The following is a 16,005-nucleotide window of genomic DNA, read 5'->3' on the forward strand; positions in this document are numbered from 1 at the left end:
ACTCTTCCCCATCATGGGGAGCTGGAGAGTGCCAGGGCAGTTCCTGGGGTGCAGCTTTCTTCCCCTTGGTAGCCAGTGTAACAGAGGTGTTGCCATGCTAGGGGAGATTAAGCTGATTAGGACTTGGGAGTCCTCAAAGAAATGTGGGAACGGACCTAACAGTGATTTACAAAATCCTAATCAGGGAGCTTGCAAATGCAGAATAAACTCAGGCCACAAAGTAAGGAGACCCAGGGGTATACACTGGTAGGTGGCAGAATGCTATTGAGACCAAAAAGACTAAATTATTCCAAGAGGAATTGGACAAAATCATGGGGAGAAGCTCATGAGGGCTATAATGCACCACTATCCAGGGTAGGAGAACAAGATATTGAATAGGAGGTTTAATTGGTGTGTCCCCAGAGCTAATGCTGACAGCAGTTCTCCTGGAACAATGGCTCCTTGAAAATCTTTCTGCTGAGCAAGTATAGGCTGGCTAATAGCCTCTGTAATTTCGATAGTTTTAATGAGGCTGGCAATAGTCAACAGGTAGAATAATCTTTATATATAAATTTTTCTTTGCTTGAATCCTTGAGGTAGTTTCCCATCACTTGCAGTCTAAGCTGGCTGCACACAGCTAGCCAGTCATCTGACAGAAGAAAAAGTAATTATTACAGGTACAGACATGTATATTTTATGGGAAAAATTAGTATGCCACCCTGTTGAGTAAATATTTACGAAGATCTGTAGCCTAGAAAATACTAAGGGGGACAAAACAAGTGCCAGTTAATTCTGTATGCTTTGGATCAGATTTCAGCCATAGTCAGTGCCAATTATAAACCTGAATGGAGTGGCACAGTATATTAAGGAACATATAATTTGTCATACAATGTCAACATTGCTGCCATTTTATATTTCTTGAGGTAGCAGTTTTGAGCCAGCTCTTGTTAAGTGTCCCAAATCTCATTTAACATGTCAAAAACTACTTCCATTGTTAGTTCTCTGAATACAGGAGGAATAGGCGTGATCGACAGATTTTGACAATCATAGCTGGGCTAAACCTCTTAATGGTGGGATTTAGCTTGTTACAAGTATGCCAAGTCAGAAGCCAGTCCTGCTAGAAAAAGCTGTTTGCTGCAGCTGTCTGCCTGAAATACCCGTACAATTCCAAGTAAATGCCATCTTCAGACTCTGACCTGCTGTGTTCATCACTTAATCTAAAAAAAAAATGTCAGAAATTCAGTTTCTAAGAGTAGGCTCAAAACCAAAAACTAAAATTATTCTTTATTTGGTGGCTACCAGAACTGAAGTCTTACAGTCGTAAACACATCCTAAGTGTTTTATGCCACTTTTCTGCCCCATATCCTAAACAGTCGAGAAACATTTTGCATGAAGTATGATACGGCAAAGCAGCTTCACACCTGAAGTGGCTTCATTACCTAAAGCCAGGGCAGTTCCACCGTGCTGGAGGAGTGAAGCAGCTGAGGAGCCTCTTTTTGCACCGTAGGTAACCCAAAAAAGCTGAAGTCGGCTCCGCGGCTGCAGCGATGCTGGGCAGGGGCGGCAGGCGCAGGCTGGGGGGTGCATGCTGAGGTTGCCACATGCTCCTCCGGGCACTCGCTGAGCACAAGGAAGGGTGCTTACTTTCCAGGAAAAGGTGGTATTTTATATTTTTAACACAATGTTTGAGAGTTTGTGACAGGAGCACCAGTCCCAGGAAAACCCACCGCCCTCAGGGAAACAGAACTAGCAGGAGCGCTGACGCAGGGTGTGCCTGGAGGTTTGGGCTGGACCCAGGTGTCTGTACAGGCGAATTATTCCTGTTGAAGAACTATGTCCATTAGTTTGTACAAAGCTCCAGACCATCCAGCTGGGTGTCTGCTAGAAATTTATATTGCATGGCAGCCCTGACATCCCCAGGCAGAAGGCTGGGTGACATAGTTGGGCTCAGCACAGCTCGTTAGCTTGTGCCCTCTTTTGTTCTTCAGCTCCCTCAAAATCTTGGCCTGCCCAGGGTTAGGGGCTGGTGCTCTTGCCTCTATTTTTCCATTCTCAGGCATTTCAGGTCTCTTACATTCACAGGAAGGCATCCACTGGCACCAGCATATGCTGAGGTAGCCTCAGTATAGCGTCTGTGCCTTCCATATCCCTGTGCTCCTGCCCCTTTTAATTCACTGGTGTAGCAATGTGATTTCAGGAACTCGGAACATATTCTCCCTGAATAAGCTCAGTGAAATTGGATACTTTTTTTTTTTTTTTAATTAAAAAGATAAATTGTTTTGGCTGCAGTAAAATCTAAAAACAATGTTTTACAATGAGGGAGAGATGTATGACATGCATGACTTTTCTTAATACACTATTCTTACACTACTCATTACAGGATCTAAAAGCCCATTATATTCCAGGGTGAGCCTGATTACTGTGTTTCTCCTATATAATATTCTATAAATTCCCATAAAAGAAAGAAACACTAGATGAAATTAATGTTTTTAAGTACTGTGATTGCAATTGAGGACCAGGACTCTGATTACTGCATTTTATAAAAAGTGTTCTAAAATGTTATTTTACGTGCTATCCTAAGTCAAGGCTTATTTTAAAAACAAGCTTTTGACAGCAAAAGTAAATACACATGATTATCTGCATAATGCTGGATATATTTTGTGATGATGGTTTAAATTACCGTCATCTTTTCAGCACCTTTTAATGCCATGAAAGAAAGCTTTCTTCGCTGCCTTTCAATGTGACAAGTCTGGCATACTGAAATATCAGCCGTGATTCCTAGGAAGATTTCCCTGCAAAGCAACTACCTGTAAGTTTAATCAATATTCAAAAGCTTTGGGCCTGAATTCTGCCACCTGCATGTACGTGCTGAGCAAATTATTCCACTGAAGCCAACGTGGCTCCGTGCATAAAATTATTTTGTAAGCCACTGGATGAAATGCCGTATGTTACTACTCTGCCTATGGTTTGTGCTCTCATATCTGCTCTGATTAGCAAAGATAGGTAAAAATTCAGACAAAGGGGGGAAAAAAAAACCTCTTAACTCTCATTAAATTTTATTTCATTTTTGAAACTTTTTAACAACCTGCTAAATGATAGTGAGCAGGAGTCTTCCTTGACATGTGCTCTTTGAAATCAAGATCGAACGCGGACCTTTGGTTTAAGGAATTTTTACTGAGTTTTCATTACTTTTTTAATTACTCTGTTGGTTTTTTTTTTGCTTGGCTGAAAGGAAAAAGCTGGTTCTAGTCAAAGCACCATAATTAAATGTTCTCTAATGCAAACTCTTGCATAGTGGGAATACCTGGCAAGTAGTGAGCCCTTTCACAGCCTGATGTTTGCACTGGAGTATCTGCTTCGTTAACAACCAGTACCCAGGCACTGAGCGGACTTGGGCTCAGGTACTGAATTTACTGCAGCTGCTGAAGTTTCTCTGAGTTTCTGACTTTCAAGATGTGCAGCCCAGGCTTTATGCACGTACAGCTCATGTGCCCAGCTCTTCATCGGGTACAGTCAAAACAAAACAAATAAAAAAAAAACCTTTCAGTTGATCAAACGTGGAATTAGTTGTGGTAGGCTCTTTAGACATTATCCCTCTGGGATATTTATGGCAGAGTAATTGTATCACTCACTCTGCTGTCGAGTGCTATGAAGAAATCTGGAAGCCTGAAAATGGAGGCTTGCTCCTTATCTTGGGCAGAAAAATATCACCCATAAGGCTCCTGTATATCATTATAAGGGATTATTATTTGTATTACATTAGCATGCAGTGAGAGCAAATTCAAGGCCCAGTTAAGCCAAAGCTGCAAGACCACCATCCTTCTGGTCGGGAAAATATATAGACAAAAGGAAAAAAAAAAAAAAAAAAGCAGAGGACTGAAGAAAGGTTCTGGAACTAGAAACAAATGGGAACCAAAGTTTGTATACAGTAATAATATTTTTTAAAATACCATATATAACCAAAAATTGTGCTCAGACTAGACTCAAAGCACAATTGTAAGCCTTTGCAGGGGCAAAGCATCATCTCTCTTCTGATTTATAAAGTGAAATTTTTTAACAACTGAGAAATTTTCCAAGTTCTCCTGCCTACCCGTGAGCCTAGAGGATGTTTTGAGTAGCCAGGTTTACTTGATGTGTTGACACCAGGCTTGTTAGAGCAGCATCTGAATGTCTCCTTGAAATGCACTAAATGGTGCAGCTGGCATCAGGCACATGGTGTTTCTCCTAGTCTCGCCCTGGGGCAAAAACTCCATTTAGTGGGTGACTATTTTACATTAAGCTTTGCTCTGCTTTTGTTTTGTAACCATTAATACGTATTTCTGTTAGAGAAGGCAAAGTTTAGAGCATGCTCTGCGCTTGGAAAACTCTGGGTGAAGGTTGTGATACTCCTTAGCTCAGGCTCCATCCAGAGCTCAGCAGCAAGGGGCCCAGCCTCGGGCCCTAGCGTAGTGTCCACAGCAATCCCAGGGCCATGTGGACACAAGGAACTTCCCAAATGGATGTGGCCATCCCAAAGCAGCAGGAGGGGAGTCTCGTGCAGTGCTCAGTGCCTGGTCCTTTCTTGGGGTGGGATGCTGAGAGCCAGTGCAGCTCACAGTCAGCCTGGATATCACCTTGGGTTTTGTTCTGTATGGAGTTTCATGGACACTTTTCTTTGGGAAAGACGAGGTAAGCCTTCCTTCTTGTCATTCATCAGTTCATTCTTTTTCATGAAAAATATTTCATTTGCTCCTTTTGGTAGTTTCAACACTGCAACCTGTTGCCAGCCATAGTCAGAGAACTGCTGCTGCGTTTCCTTGTGCTTTGCATTCACTCCTTCGGTTCTTCCCTCTCCGAGGCAGCTCTGTCTCTTTCCCCACCTTCCCCCAGAGCTTCTCGCAGCATCACAGATGTTTTGGGCTTGTGTTTGTGTACCCCCTTTTCCCTGGTTCCAGGCACCATCTTCTCAATCACTTCTCCAAGGGGGAACTGATGCCAGTGAGGAACCTCATTACTGACAGTTTTTTCTTTGCCTTCCAGACACATTTCATTTTCTTCTGTCCTTTTTCCACCCTTCAGCTGTTATCAGCACTGTCGTCACCCGGTGACTGTGCTGAAGCCGCTGGTGTCCATGCAGCCTGAAGCCTGCTTTATCCCGTTTATTAAACCAGCTGATTCATTTCATTTTAATGGCACGGCACCGCTGAGCCTGAGGCGAATTGCTGCCTGCCGCGAGGAGGAGAGCATCGCTGCCAGTCAGGGGCTGGCTGCTCTCCCCTGCTGACACATACAACAGCCGGTGAGAAATCACTTTTGTTGAAACTTCTGGTGAGGAAGAATGCAGGTTGGCCAAGACCATAGGATTAAAATTCTTCCTTCTTTCTTTTAAAGTACCATGAGGTAATCTCTGAATAATAAATGGTCAAGATTTTGGTTGTATTTCTTATATGAAAGTTTGTCTTTCCAGCAGCTCAATTTCCCCAGCACTGAACTGGGAATTAGTTCAACACTAACACAGAGGGAGAGTGTCGTATTCTGAAAAATCCCCTGCAGAACCTTTTTTTTTTTTTTTCCTGGAGGATTGTGGTGTTGGGTGTATTTTGTGCATGTATTGAACAAACACAAGAACGCTTGGCTTGTGTCTAAAGAAACTTTAAAAAGAAAAAATCTTAGATACAGCCCTCTATTGCAGACTGGCTTCTGCAATGAAGCAGGGATTAGTAATTTGGGATGTCCATTTTGTAGCAATATCTTTCCTGAACTTAATCTGACTCTTGTACTTACAGTAGTGCACAGCATGGCTTGGTGTCAATTCCTTTCCCCAGGAATGACTGGTGCTCAGCAGCCTCTGCGGCTTTATCTTGAGCAGATTCCTCTGAATCTGCCCATCAGGTTCCCAGGGAGGGGCTCCATTTTCTGCTTAGGCCTTTAAAAGCCAGTGACCACCATGGCCTCACTCCACAACCTGTGTATCAGAAGGCTCACTGTACTTTTTTTTCCCCTTCACTTGTTCACAGTCCAAGGAGCATTTGGGAACAATTTGCAGGATGAGCCCCTGGGCCCCCCTCCTTATCCATCCAGTCCATGCTGCTGGGAATTGCATCTGTGGTTGCATCACTTCTCATAGATACATAAAACTTGCTGCTCGGGGCAAAGACTGTGGCAGCATTAAATATTGCTGATAGCATCATTTGCTGACTGTTCTCCGAAGGTACTGATGACGTCTGTGCGTAACTGGAAACTGCCTCGTGAGCAAGTTTGGGATGCTGAGTCCCAGCCTGCAGAGTCAATCATACATTGTGTTACTCAGCTTTAATCCAGTTAAGTAAAACTTCTGGAGGTATTTATAGCTTTATTCAGTACGTAATGTTCAACAAAAGGTCACTGGGCAGCATAACGTCAGTTAAAATAATAAAGGCACTAATTAATTGACAAGATGTTTTCACTCCAACTTAATCTGCCAGAATGTAGCTCTGCCTGGAGGACATAAACTGTCTTCCCTTGCTTTTTGCTTTCTGTACCTTCCAGTTTTAGCACTTGCAAGGCTTTGCTTAATCTAGTGATTATTGCTAAGCTAGTTTGAGAAGCCAATGTGAAAAAAACCACAAGTAACTTCGGGAGTTTATTGAATGCATCTCCCACCTTTTTCAATTTGCTCTTTTTGTTTTCTGTGTTTGAAGGAGCACAGTCTGTCACCAATATTTCTAAGCTGCCATGCTGTATTTCTAACTATTTCAGAGACTGCTCACTGAGGAGAAAGTATCATAGCCTTAAAATATCTTCTGCAATTGTATTTATCTTTCCACAACATCTCTGGAAACCTTCATGCATGATTGTTTTGGCCTGCTGAAACTAATACTAACTTGCTAGATCTGAAACAATTGCTTTTAGGACAATTTGTGACATACAGCTACTACTAAGTTGTATTTAAATGTTGTCTAATAATATATTCATTAAAGAAAGCTGCTAGCTAGACACCACCACAAACTTCCTCATACCAGTTCCTGGTTATACTGTCTAGGTCTCTGTAACCCTTTTTCCCCAATCTCTCTTGTATTCTCTTTAATTACCTCTTGCATTACCTTCCTAAAGAACTCCCATGCCCTTGTTGTCTCTTCCCAGGAGATGAGCATTCACAATTTGCTTTAGGTGATGTTTTGGTGCATGTGTGCAGGTGAGCCAGGCTGAACAACAGGGTTACTAACATTTTTTTTGGTTACTTACAGGTGCCAATAATTTGGGAGGTAATTACTCCATGAGACTCACTAGCACAAAGCTCTGCAAGAAGCAATGCTTAATGTAGTAGAGGGCAGGTACTGCTGCAGAGATATGTGTGAGATGCTGTTTTTTCTATCCCTGCAAAGCTATTATTTGCAGAGGGGAGGTGGAATCCGAAAGGAATAAACTATTGAGGCTGCTGGGTTTCATTATGGTTATCTGTTTTGTGAATTGTGCTATTTTAAATAGTTTTACTGACTTTAACTGTTATTTCTAAGTGTTTAGAGAGATGACTAGGTAATCCAAAGTGATAGGGTAAAGTGATCCTTGAGAGTGAGTGTACACATCTAGAGAAATAAACACTTAAAAACAATTGCTGAAATCTTCTAATATCCAGATGTTTAAAGCATCACACAGATACTACTGCGGTTCTCCTGCAGAGTTTTACTGAGTTAGTATGTCTTTCCCTTACTGAACGCTTAGTGAGTACGGAAAGTGATGTGTCTGAAGAGCATGCAGCTGCGCAACTCTGGAGAACCCTGGGGACCAGCTTCCATCCCTGGCTGGCGAAGCAGGCATTGCTCAGTGCTCCTGGGACCAGTGACCTGTAGCTCCTGCTCATGGCATCAGGAGAGTGCCAAAATCCCTCCCAGGGCCACTGGGAAAGTACTGCAGAGTTGCTTCTTTATTTCTAAAATGTTCATGGTGTTAATAATTATTATTGTTTTTATTAATATTAACAATTTACAGAGGGAAAAGCAATCTCTGCAAGTGTTACCGATTTTTCAGTTAAACTGACAAAAATCCACTGCTCTAGTGGAGGAGGCTCATTCACATGAAGAGCATTTTGCCATCTAAAATGGTGCTTCTGCTTCAGGTGGGAGCTGCTTGAGCATTAAACACAGTGAACATGAAGTAAATATAGAATATTATTGTATGGGATAATCAAAGGCTGTAGTGCACACCATGAATGTCAAATGTTTTCCATTAACACAATATCTAAAAGTGAACTGGAAAATAACATTTAACAAATATTACCCTGAAATCAACCATAATTTTAATTAAATAAACATAAGCAGGCAGCTGAAAATCAGATCTGAAATCTTTAGTAATGAGCACCATAACCAGTCAGACACCACATCAGTGTTTGTAATCTATTAACAATACTGGGAGAGATCATATAAAAACGACGGTTTCTATTTCAGAAAGGAAGTTGATGAGATGTTGGCAAATATGCGCTGCGGTGGGGGGTGCAGCCCCCTGTGGCAGCGCAGCGGCTAGAAATGAAACTTTTTCAAAGAACAGGATTAAAAATGGATCCTTGCTGGGGGCTGTGCCTCAGGCGCTGCTCACCGTGGGCCTGTTCTGGCTCACCGAGGCCTGGCTCCAGGAGCAAGGCCCTGCCCTCCCGTTCTGTGTCACCAGGAAAGGCAGGTGGCTCACTGGTGGCCTTAATGACAATGTCCAGCGGGGAAAAAGTCTTCCCAAAAGAGAAACGTCTTGCTGGTTGTTAATGAGCCCCCTCAGGTGCAATGTCTGGGCATCCCCAGGTACCCTGCACTTTGGCAGAGATGGGCTGTGAGCTTTTTGGTGTCTGTTTGCTGTGACACTGTCCCTCTGGCAGGGTGAACCTTAAAAGTGGAGGTAAGAAACCCCATGCTCCTACAAAATGGTATTTTTTAGAGTCTAAGCTCCGTTAATTCTTCAAAGATGTACATTTTCTGCTAATCTAGAGCTTAAACCACCAACACCTTGGGCAGAGCAGGATAGACTTCTTCAAACACAGCCTGCGGACACTTCTGGAGAAATCCCCAGGAGCTAAGCAAAGCTTTTGTCCAGGCTTGTCAGCCTTGTTCTCCTGGGACATGATTCCCAAGGATCAGCTGCGGGGTTTGGGGGAGCACTGGGCAATCTGCTAAACTGCATTAGCTGTAAAATCCCATATATAGAGTAAAAGAGGTTTAACTTTGTGTATGTTTTCCTTAGTTTAGGCAGTGTAGAACAGCAGGCTGTCCCGATTAACCAGCATTTCCCCTGACACAAACCAAATGGCTTACAGCTTGAGTAACTGTCTGTGGAGTCCCATGTTTATTATAAATTCAGTAGATGAAAAAATTATTTAAGTTTCTATGTTTTTACAGCATTTCCCACCAGAGAACACTAACACTTGTAAAACAATAAATGCTATAGTATAACATAGCAAGACTAGTAAAATGCTGAACAGTAGATAAAGTTATTTACAAAAGACCATTATGGTTTCTTTTGGAGAAGCAATGCGGCATTTAATTTTTAGATACGTGTGCCAGGCATAACTTTTAGACGTTACAAAAAGGAACATAAATATAGAAGCGCACATATGCAGTTAGGTACGTTCATAATCTTAATTACTTCCCTCACTAAAAATAATTTGCTCCCATGTTTGCTCTCATCTCTGCTCCACCAGTCTCTGAGAAGTGAACTACTTTGCTAGGCCTTTCAAGGGAAAACCAGCAGCAGCTAAACTTCTGTGCCCCACTTGGGCTGATTTTCAAACAAGGTTTCATGGGAAGGCTGGGCGTGCAGAGGATCAGAGAGAAAGTTGTTTTGTTTTGGAGCAGTGAATGGATCGGGGACATTTCTTCAGTTAAGCTAATTTGTTCCCTGACGGGGTTTTTTCCATTCTTGCTGTAATGCTGAATTCCAGCGCAAATGTTGACTGCTGCTGTCACAGGATGGTGGTTGGAAGGGAAATGCTTGGCGCTGCCTCCGGTTACTCATTGCACGGTCAAGTCAGAGCCAGCTTACAAAATGGGAAGCTGCACATTAGCATAAAGGAACTTAGCTGCCGAACCACAGAACTGGCTGATGCAGATCCATCACCTACCTGCACGTTTTGGCATCCGTGAAGGAATGAAGGCAAGGCCAGTGGCTTTAATAGCAAAGAGGTGGCGGTCGTGTTTCAAGAAGCACTTGAACTCCACCAGCTTTTTCAATCGATATTGCCTGCGTATGAATTTCCACCTCTGGAAAAGTAAGAAGTGAAGACCCCACACAGCAGGCTCTGTCACGTACAAAGTCCACAAACCAACCAGGTAGCTCCCGAGGAGCAGTTGTTTCCACCCTTCTAATCCCTGGTTGAGGACTGCTCAAGGTACTTTCAGCCATACTAGAAAATCACGAGTTTTCCAACCTGGCGAGTCTGAATTTGCCACTTTCCCTTTGATTTTCATTGCATCAGTGAGTGAACAAGATGCAGCTGCATGGCTGTGCTGCAGGTCTGTCTGGGCCTGAGGCTGTTCAGGTGGGTGCTGTGCCCGAGCAGTGCTGGGGGCAGCCAGCACAGACTGCAGACGTGAGTCCTGAAAGCAGGCCTGGGCATCACCGCAAGGTGCTGGGAGCATGAACAAAGAGATCTCTTCATTGCGGGTATGGTGGAACTCCAACTGAGAGCTGACTTTAATTCGGGTAGCTGCTTCACCATGTGCCATCAGCCAGCTTAACTGGTCCCTAAAATTTCAAATTGAAGGGGAGAAAAGTGACTCAGAGCTGAACATTTCAGGTTTTTTTTTTGCATACTGAGCTTTCCCTTTTTATATACTTTGCTTTTATATAAGAACCACTTTGGCAAAAAAAAAATCAATGTTTGACAGTTTTTATTTAGATCTTAACATGTGGTTTTTATATTCTTAAGTTTAGAGAGATGATGAATTCTGTCTTTTGAATTTTTTCAAATGTTTACGTTGTAGGTATTGGAATCTGCTGGATGTTTAATATGGAACCGAGAAAGGAAGTAGGGCATTAGTTTTATTGGGGGGAAATTTTTTTTTTTGAAAGTTCCTTTAAACCAATATCTCTCTGACATAAAATGGAAGTATGTATTTATGTTGATCATAGAATTTGATACCGCGTAATGTAAGTGTCAATTCAGAGATACTGCTGCCATTAAATATTCTGCATTTATTGTATAATAATTGTTTCACAGAAATAACATGATATTTAGAAACAGTCAAGTAGGATTAGAGGGAATCCATTGCATGGCTAACGATTTTATGTGTGGCTGACAGTACTTCAAAAAACGTATTAAGTACACTATTTGCAATAGGCTGTGAGCAAAGGGGATATTTTTAAACAGACTTTTATCACTGCCTGGAAGAAGCCTTTAGCCAACACCAAACTTGCATTCCTTCTCACAGTTAATCATAGTCTTAATTAAACAAAGCAAAGCTGGATAGGAAGGCAGTGAGGTAATTTTAGACCCTTAACTCATGGATATAAAAGCATTTTGTACATTTGGGAGTGAGCATGGAAATCTGTTTTATGTGTAAGGAAACTGAGGCAGACTGAGATCGCAAACTTCCTGGGGCTTATGCAAAGGAACGGCAAGGTAGAGAGATGCTCAGGACCCAAATCTCACCCCCCTGTGACCACTGGTGGTTCTGGCAGAGCCATCCCAGAGCAGGATGCTGTTCCCAGCCTGCAAACCTGCCCGGAGCCCCTGTGCTAGCCGGCAAGCAGCAGCCTTTGAACAACTTGTTTTAATTATGTGAGGAGCATGCAAGCTTTCCACAAGCATCTTTTAATCTTTTTGATATTTTTGTTCACACTGTCACAGATACGTACTGCATTAATTTACTCCAACTTGATTCCGTTTGCAATAGACAGAACAGGACAGGGAAGTGGCTGCCACGATTGCTGCACCGGCCACCCCAGCAGAGCTGCCTCAGCGCAGCCTTTACACCGTCTGTACCTTAAGCTTAGACAAATATGAAATTCTTTTGGTTGCTGGTGATGGAAAATCCTTGCGGATTTTACATTTTCAAGAAACGTTTGCTCTTTAGAGCAAGGAGCCGATCTGCCCCTGCAACCCAGCCATGTTCCTCCCTGCCTGGCAGCCCCTGGGGGATGCCCAGCTGCTGGGGCCTGATCCTGATCAGGAGGGCACCACACTGAGGGTGCACGGCTGCTTCCACAGGGCTGTGCTGCTGGATCTTGGGGTGCTCCAGGGCTGTTCATCCCAGCCTGGGCCGCCTGTGGGGGCCCTGCTGGGTCCATTTCTCTGGCAAACATCCCTCTGCTCCTTGCACACCTGGTATCTCCCTGTGGATACACCTCTGGGTTACTGGAGTGACATCCAGTGCCTCCAATGCTGGCATTGCATTGCCTGCAGAGCGCTTTGTGTCTATGTGTGTGCAGACAACCACAGGGGCGGCAGAGGGAGCTCAAGGACATGCAGTCTCAAATTTGGATTTCAGACCAGCAGGATTTTCTGGGTGCTGAAGTGTTCTTGACATAAACTCTCTGCCTTTGGCTGTGGCAATAACTTATTTTTAAGCTTTCAAACTGTGTGGTGGCTGTGTGGGGCCTCCTGGGTTGTTCTGGAAGGAGAAGACCTGAATGGGCGAGGTGTTACTCATAGGAATCCCTTTGGGATGGCATTTTTCTTGATGTTGTTGATGAGTTCAGCACAGAAACCTGAGGTGTGCTAACATGACACTCTGGTGACTGACACCACGTCAGAGTGAAAAATCATATAGGAAAAATTGGCTGGTCCTAAAGTGAACATTAATAGAAGTTAGGAGGAAAAGCAGTAACATGAAGTGTAATACTGTGCCTATAATATATATATAATTATATAATCTATAATATATATAAATTATATAATCTAAAATATATATATTATGTATATTACATAGATAGATAGATAGATAGATAGATAGATAGATAGATAGATAGATGTGCCCATATACATATATATGGGATGGAGGTAGCAGAGCATCCCTAAACACGGTTATAGAGAATGTGTGGAACAAGCTTCCATACACAGAAGGGTCAAAAATGCTGCAAGTACCAAATATCTCCCACTGAAACCAACGTCACACAACTTGGCTTTCAAACTGGGTGGTGTTTTTACAAAGCTTCCTCCGTGGCTGTCAGGCCAAGTGCAGGCAGCCTTACAGACACTGTGTGTGAGGGTTTCACCTCCAAAATAACCTGGCCCAGAGGCGGGGGCATCTTCTTCTTCCCTTCCTCAGCCAGGATGCGGAAGGTGTCTGTGAGCCTGAGCAAGAGGCTCAGGATGGACCTTAATAAAGGGGGGTCAAGCAAACAGTCTGTGCACTGTTACTTCATCTGGGATTTGCTGGGAGGTCTTCACATCAGAAAAATACTAATAACAGACATTGTAAGGATTATCGGTGTCCTTACTGGCCTTGTTGCTTAATTCCTCGGCCCTTTTATTACTTCTGACTGATCGGCGTTCATTGCTTGGCCATAATGACATTTGATTTTTGAGGGGGGAAAAAAAATAGGCAATTGCTTCTCTCCCTGACACAGTTTAAAAAGCATCAGATCTGCTTGGAAAATCTCTGGAAAAGCAGTGGCAACTTTTTGATAATTTAAATTCATGCCGAGAGTCAAGCTCTTTTTGCTGGGTTTTTAACTGCAAAGAGAGCCCCGTAAGCCTGGCCCTGGACAAGAGATGGGCAGCGGGGCCTGGGCAGGACATCTCATACTGTTATTTCAGAGCCGGAGCTCCCTCTTGTGAGAAAAGAGAAATATCAGAGACGTCTGGGACTGCCAGCTGGAAATGTGCAGGGCAGGGGTGTGCAGTGGACAGGCAATAGCTCTTCTCTACATCTCCCAGTGTGCACACACCTATAGCCGCTGGGGCAGGAAAATGGGGCATCTGTGGCTGCGGTCTTGCAGAATTGGGAACCGGCACTTAGATTTGTCCATGGCTGCCATCTGCAACCTCATGCTTGACAAAAATGAAGAATACAAAATGTTTGTCATTTGAAGGAATTGTCATTTTTTCCCCCTCTTTTTCATGACTTCTGTCCTTGATAAAAAAAAAAAAAAAAAAAAAAAAGCCTAACTTTATGTCTGCTAATAAAAAGCAGAAAATAAAGGGATCTGTCAAAAGTAATAAATGCAATGTAAGAGTAAATTAAAAACTAAAATGCTTTCATTGTTGTTGCTGTGCTCAGCATCAGCCGTGATAAATTGGTGACTCTTCTGTCCTCCTGCGCCGAGCACCAGAGCTGGGCTGTCCCGCACCTGTGAGACCATCGCCACCTGAAGCGGGGGAGCCTGGCCACGAAGCACGCCAGAGACAACAGCCTGCAAGGAGCCCCTGTAGGTCGCTCCAGGTGTATTTTAGCCTAGGAACATTTATGGAAAATACTTGGTATTCACTGAAATCTGGTGCGCTTTGAAGAGGAAAAAATGTGTTTGAGAAGTATTTTTATGAGCCCTAGGAATAAGTTCTTTCTGGCAAGCGTGACCGAGCGGCAGCCAAAGGGGCGAGGGCTGCGGTGGTGGCTTCCCTGACCCTCCCCTGACTTGGGCGGTGAGTCCTGGGACAGGGTTTGGGCAGCGCGCCCTGCACCCGCGTCCTTCTGGGCAAAAACCTGGGCACCTGGGGACTGCTGCTGCGCTGGGACCTCGTCATCAGCCTGGCTGTCGTTGCCCTAACACCAAATCCAACATATTTGGGTTCCTTCCCCCTGACATGTTCCCACTGGGACCTTTCACCTCTGGTACATCCCCACCAGGGAAAGGAGGACTCCTTCCTTTTCCAGCCCCCAAAGCCTCCAGAACTAGGGTGCACCCAGGCGGCACCACCTCCGGGGGCTGAGGCACTGTGATGCTTTTCTGGGATGTAGATTATCAAATCAACCTCTTTTCTCTGCGCATGGCAAGAGTTAATTGTGCTAGTGTAAGAATATTATTCCAAGGGATTATTTTAAAAATTACCATTTTTCTTACAGCGGGGAACATGTCCAATAATTGATGTGGGAATATTAATGCAATATGTGTGTGTTATCAATTTAGAGAAGCAGAAGACATACTTCCTTAAGCTTCTAATCATTTATACATATGACCTTCATTTATACAGCAGAAGGGCTCTTCCAGAGAGCTACAATTCGCTTCAGATGTTTAGCTTGGGTATTTTGCTTTACCTTCCAGCTGCCAAGTTTGGGATTATTTAGCAGTAAAATTAGAAATGTGGATTTGAGTATGTACCAAAATCCTGACAGGTGTTAATGGAACTCAAGTTGAATATTTTATTCTTTAAATAGTAAAAAGTAAACCTGCATTTGTTTAGCTTTGCCTTTCTGCCAGCTATATCAGGTATCTTGTGTGACTAGAATCACTGTTTTCTGTACATGGGCTTCATGGCAGTTTCCAGTGCCTGTTCCCAGCTCAGGCTATATTTATAATCCTAACGGATTTCAGCTCCACAGAGAATTCCATAGACAAATGTGTGGTTCTCGACCCAAAGAGATAGGAAAGAAAACTCATTATGCTATATAGCCCAGATTTGCACAATGTGCCTGAAAGATGCAAATAGGCATCTAAGAGGATTTTCAGGAGGAAACAAAATCCTGGAGGTGAAATTAAAGCAATTAAGACAGCTCTAAAAAAAATCCCTCCTAATGCCCTTTTTCATTTTCATGTCTTCAGACACCTTTGAAAAATCAGCCCCTCAGCCTGTTATAATTCCATGATATATGTCTTTGGGTTATACTCAGTGCAAACTCTCATTCAGAGGGATATCCCTCGGTACCGGGGGTCCCTAATTTTGCCCAGAGAGGTGATGCAGATCACTGCTGGGGCTGTGATGTTTTGCAGAGGAGCACTGGGTGCTTGGGAAGGCATGTAGGACACTGGCAAAGCACAGGCTCAGCTTTCTTTGTTGCAGGAGATGTGCTGCAAGGGATTTACGCTGTCTGGATTTTGATGTCCATCAGTGGCTCCTCGCGCCTTCCTGCCATGGACGGACTTCCCCTTGGGCGGCACCTTTCCCTTCCCACTGCCATAAGGGAAGCCAAGGTGCTGGTCTGGCAA

General features: G+C 43.6%; 1 long non-coding RNA gene across 1 annotated transcript; it reads right to left on the reverse strand.

Moving 5' to 3' along the window:
* Positions 1 to 562: 562 nt before the first annotated feature.
* Positions 563 to 13,169, reverse strand: LOC310903676. Its single transcript, XR_014587671.1, has 3 exons — positions 11,776 to 13,169; positions 7,029 to 10,662; positions 563 to 6,236 (listed from the first exon to the last, which is right to left on the reverse strand). It is a non-coding gene; the product is annotated as an uncharacterized lncRNA (long non-coding RNA).
* Between the last annotated feature and the right edge of the window lie 2,836 nt (positions 13,170 to 16,005).

The sequence above is a fragment of the Anser anser genome (genome assembly GCF_964211835.1).
Source record: "Anser anser genome assembly, chromosome: 8".
Classification (NCBI taxonomy): Eukaryota; Metazoa; Chordata; class Aves; order Anseriformes; family Anatidae; genus Anser; species Anser anser.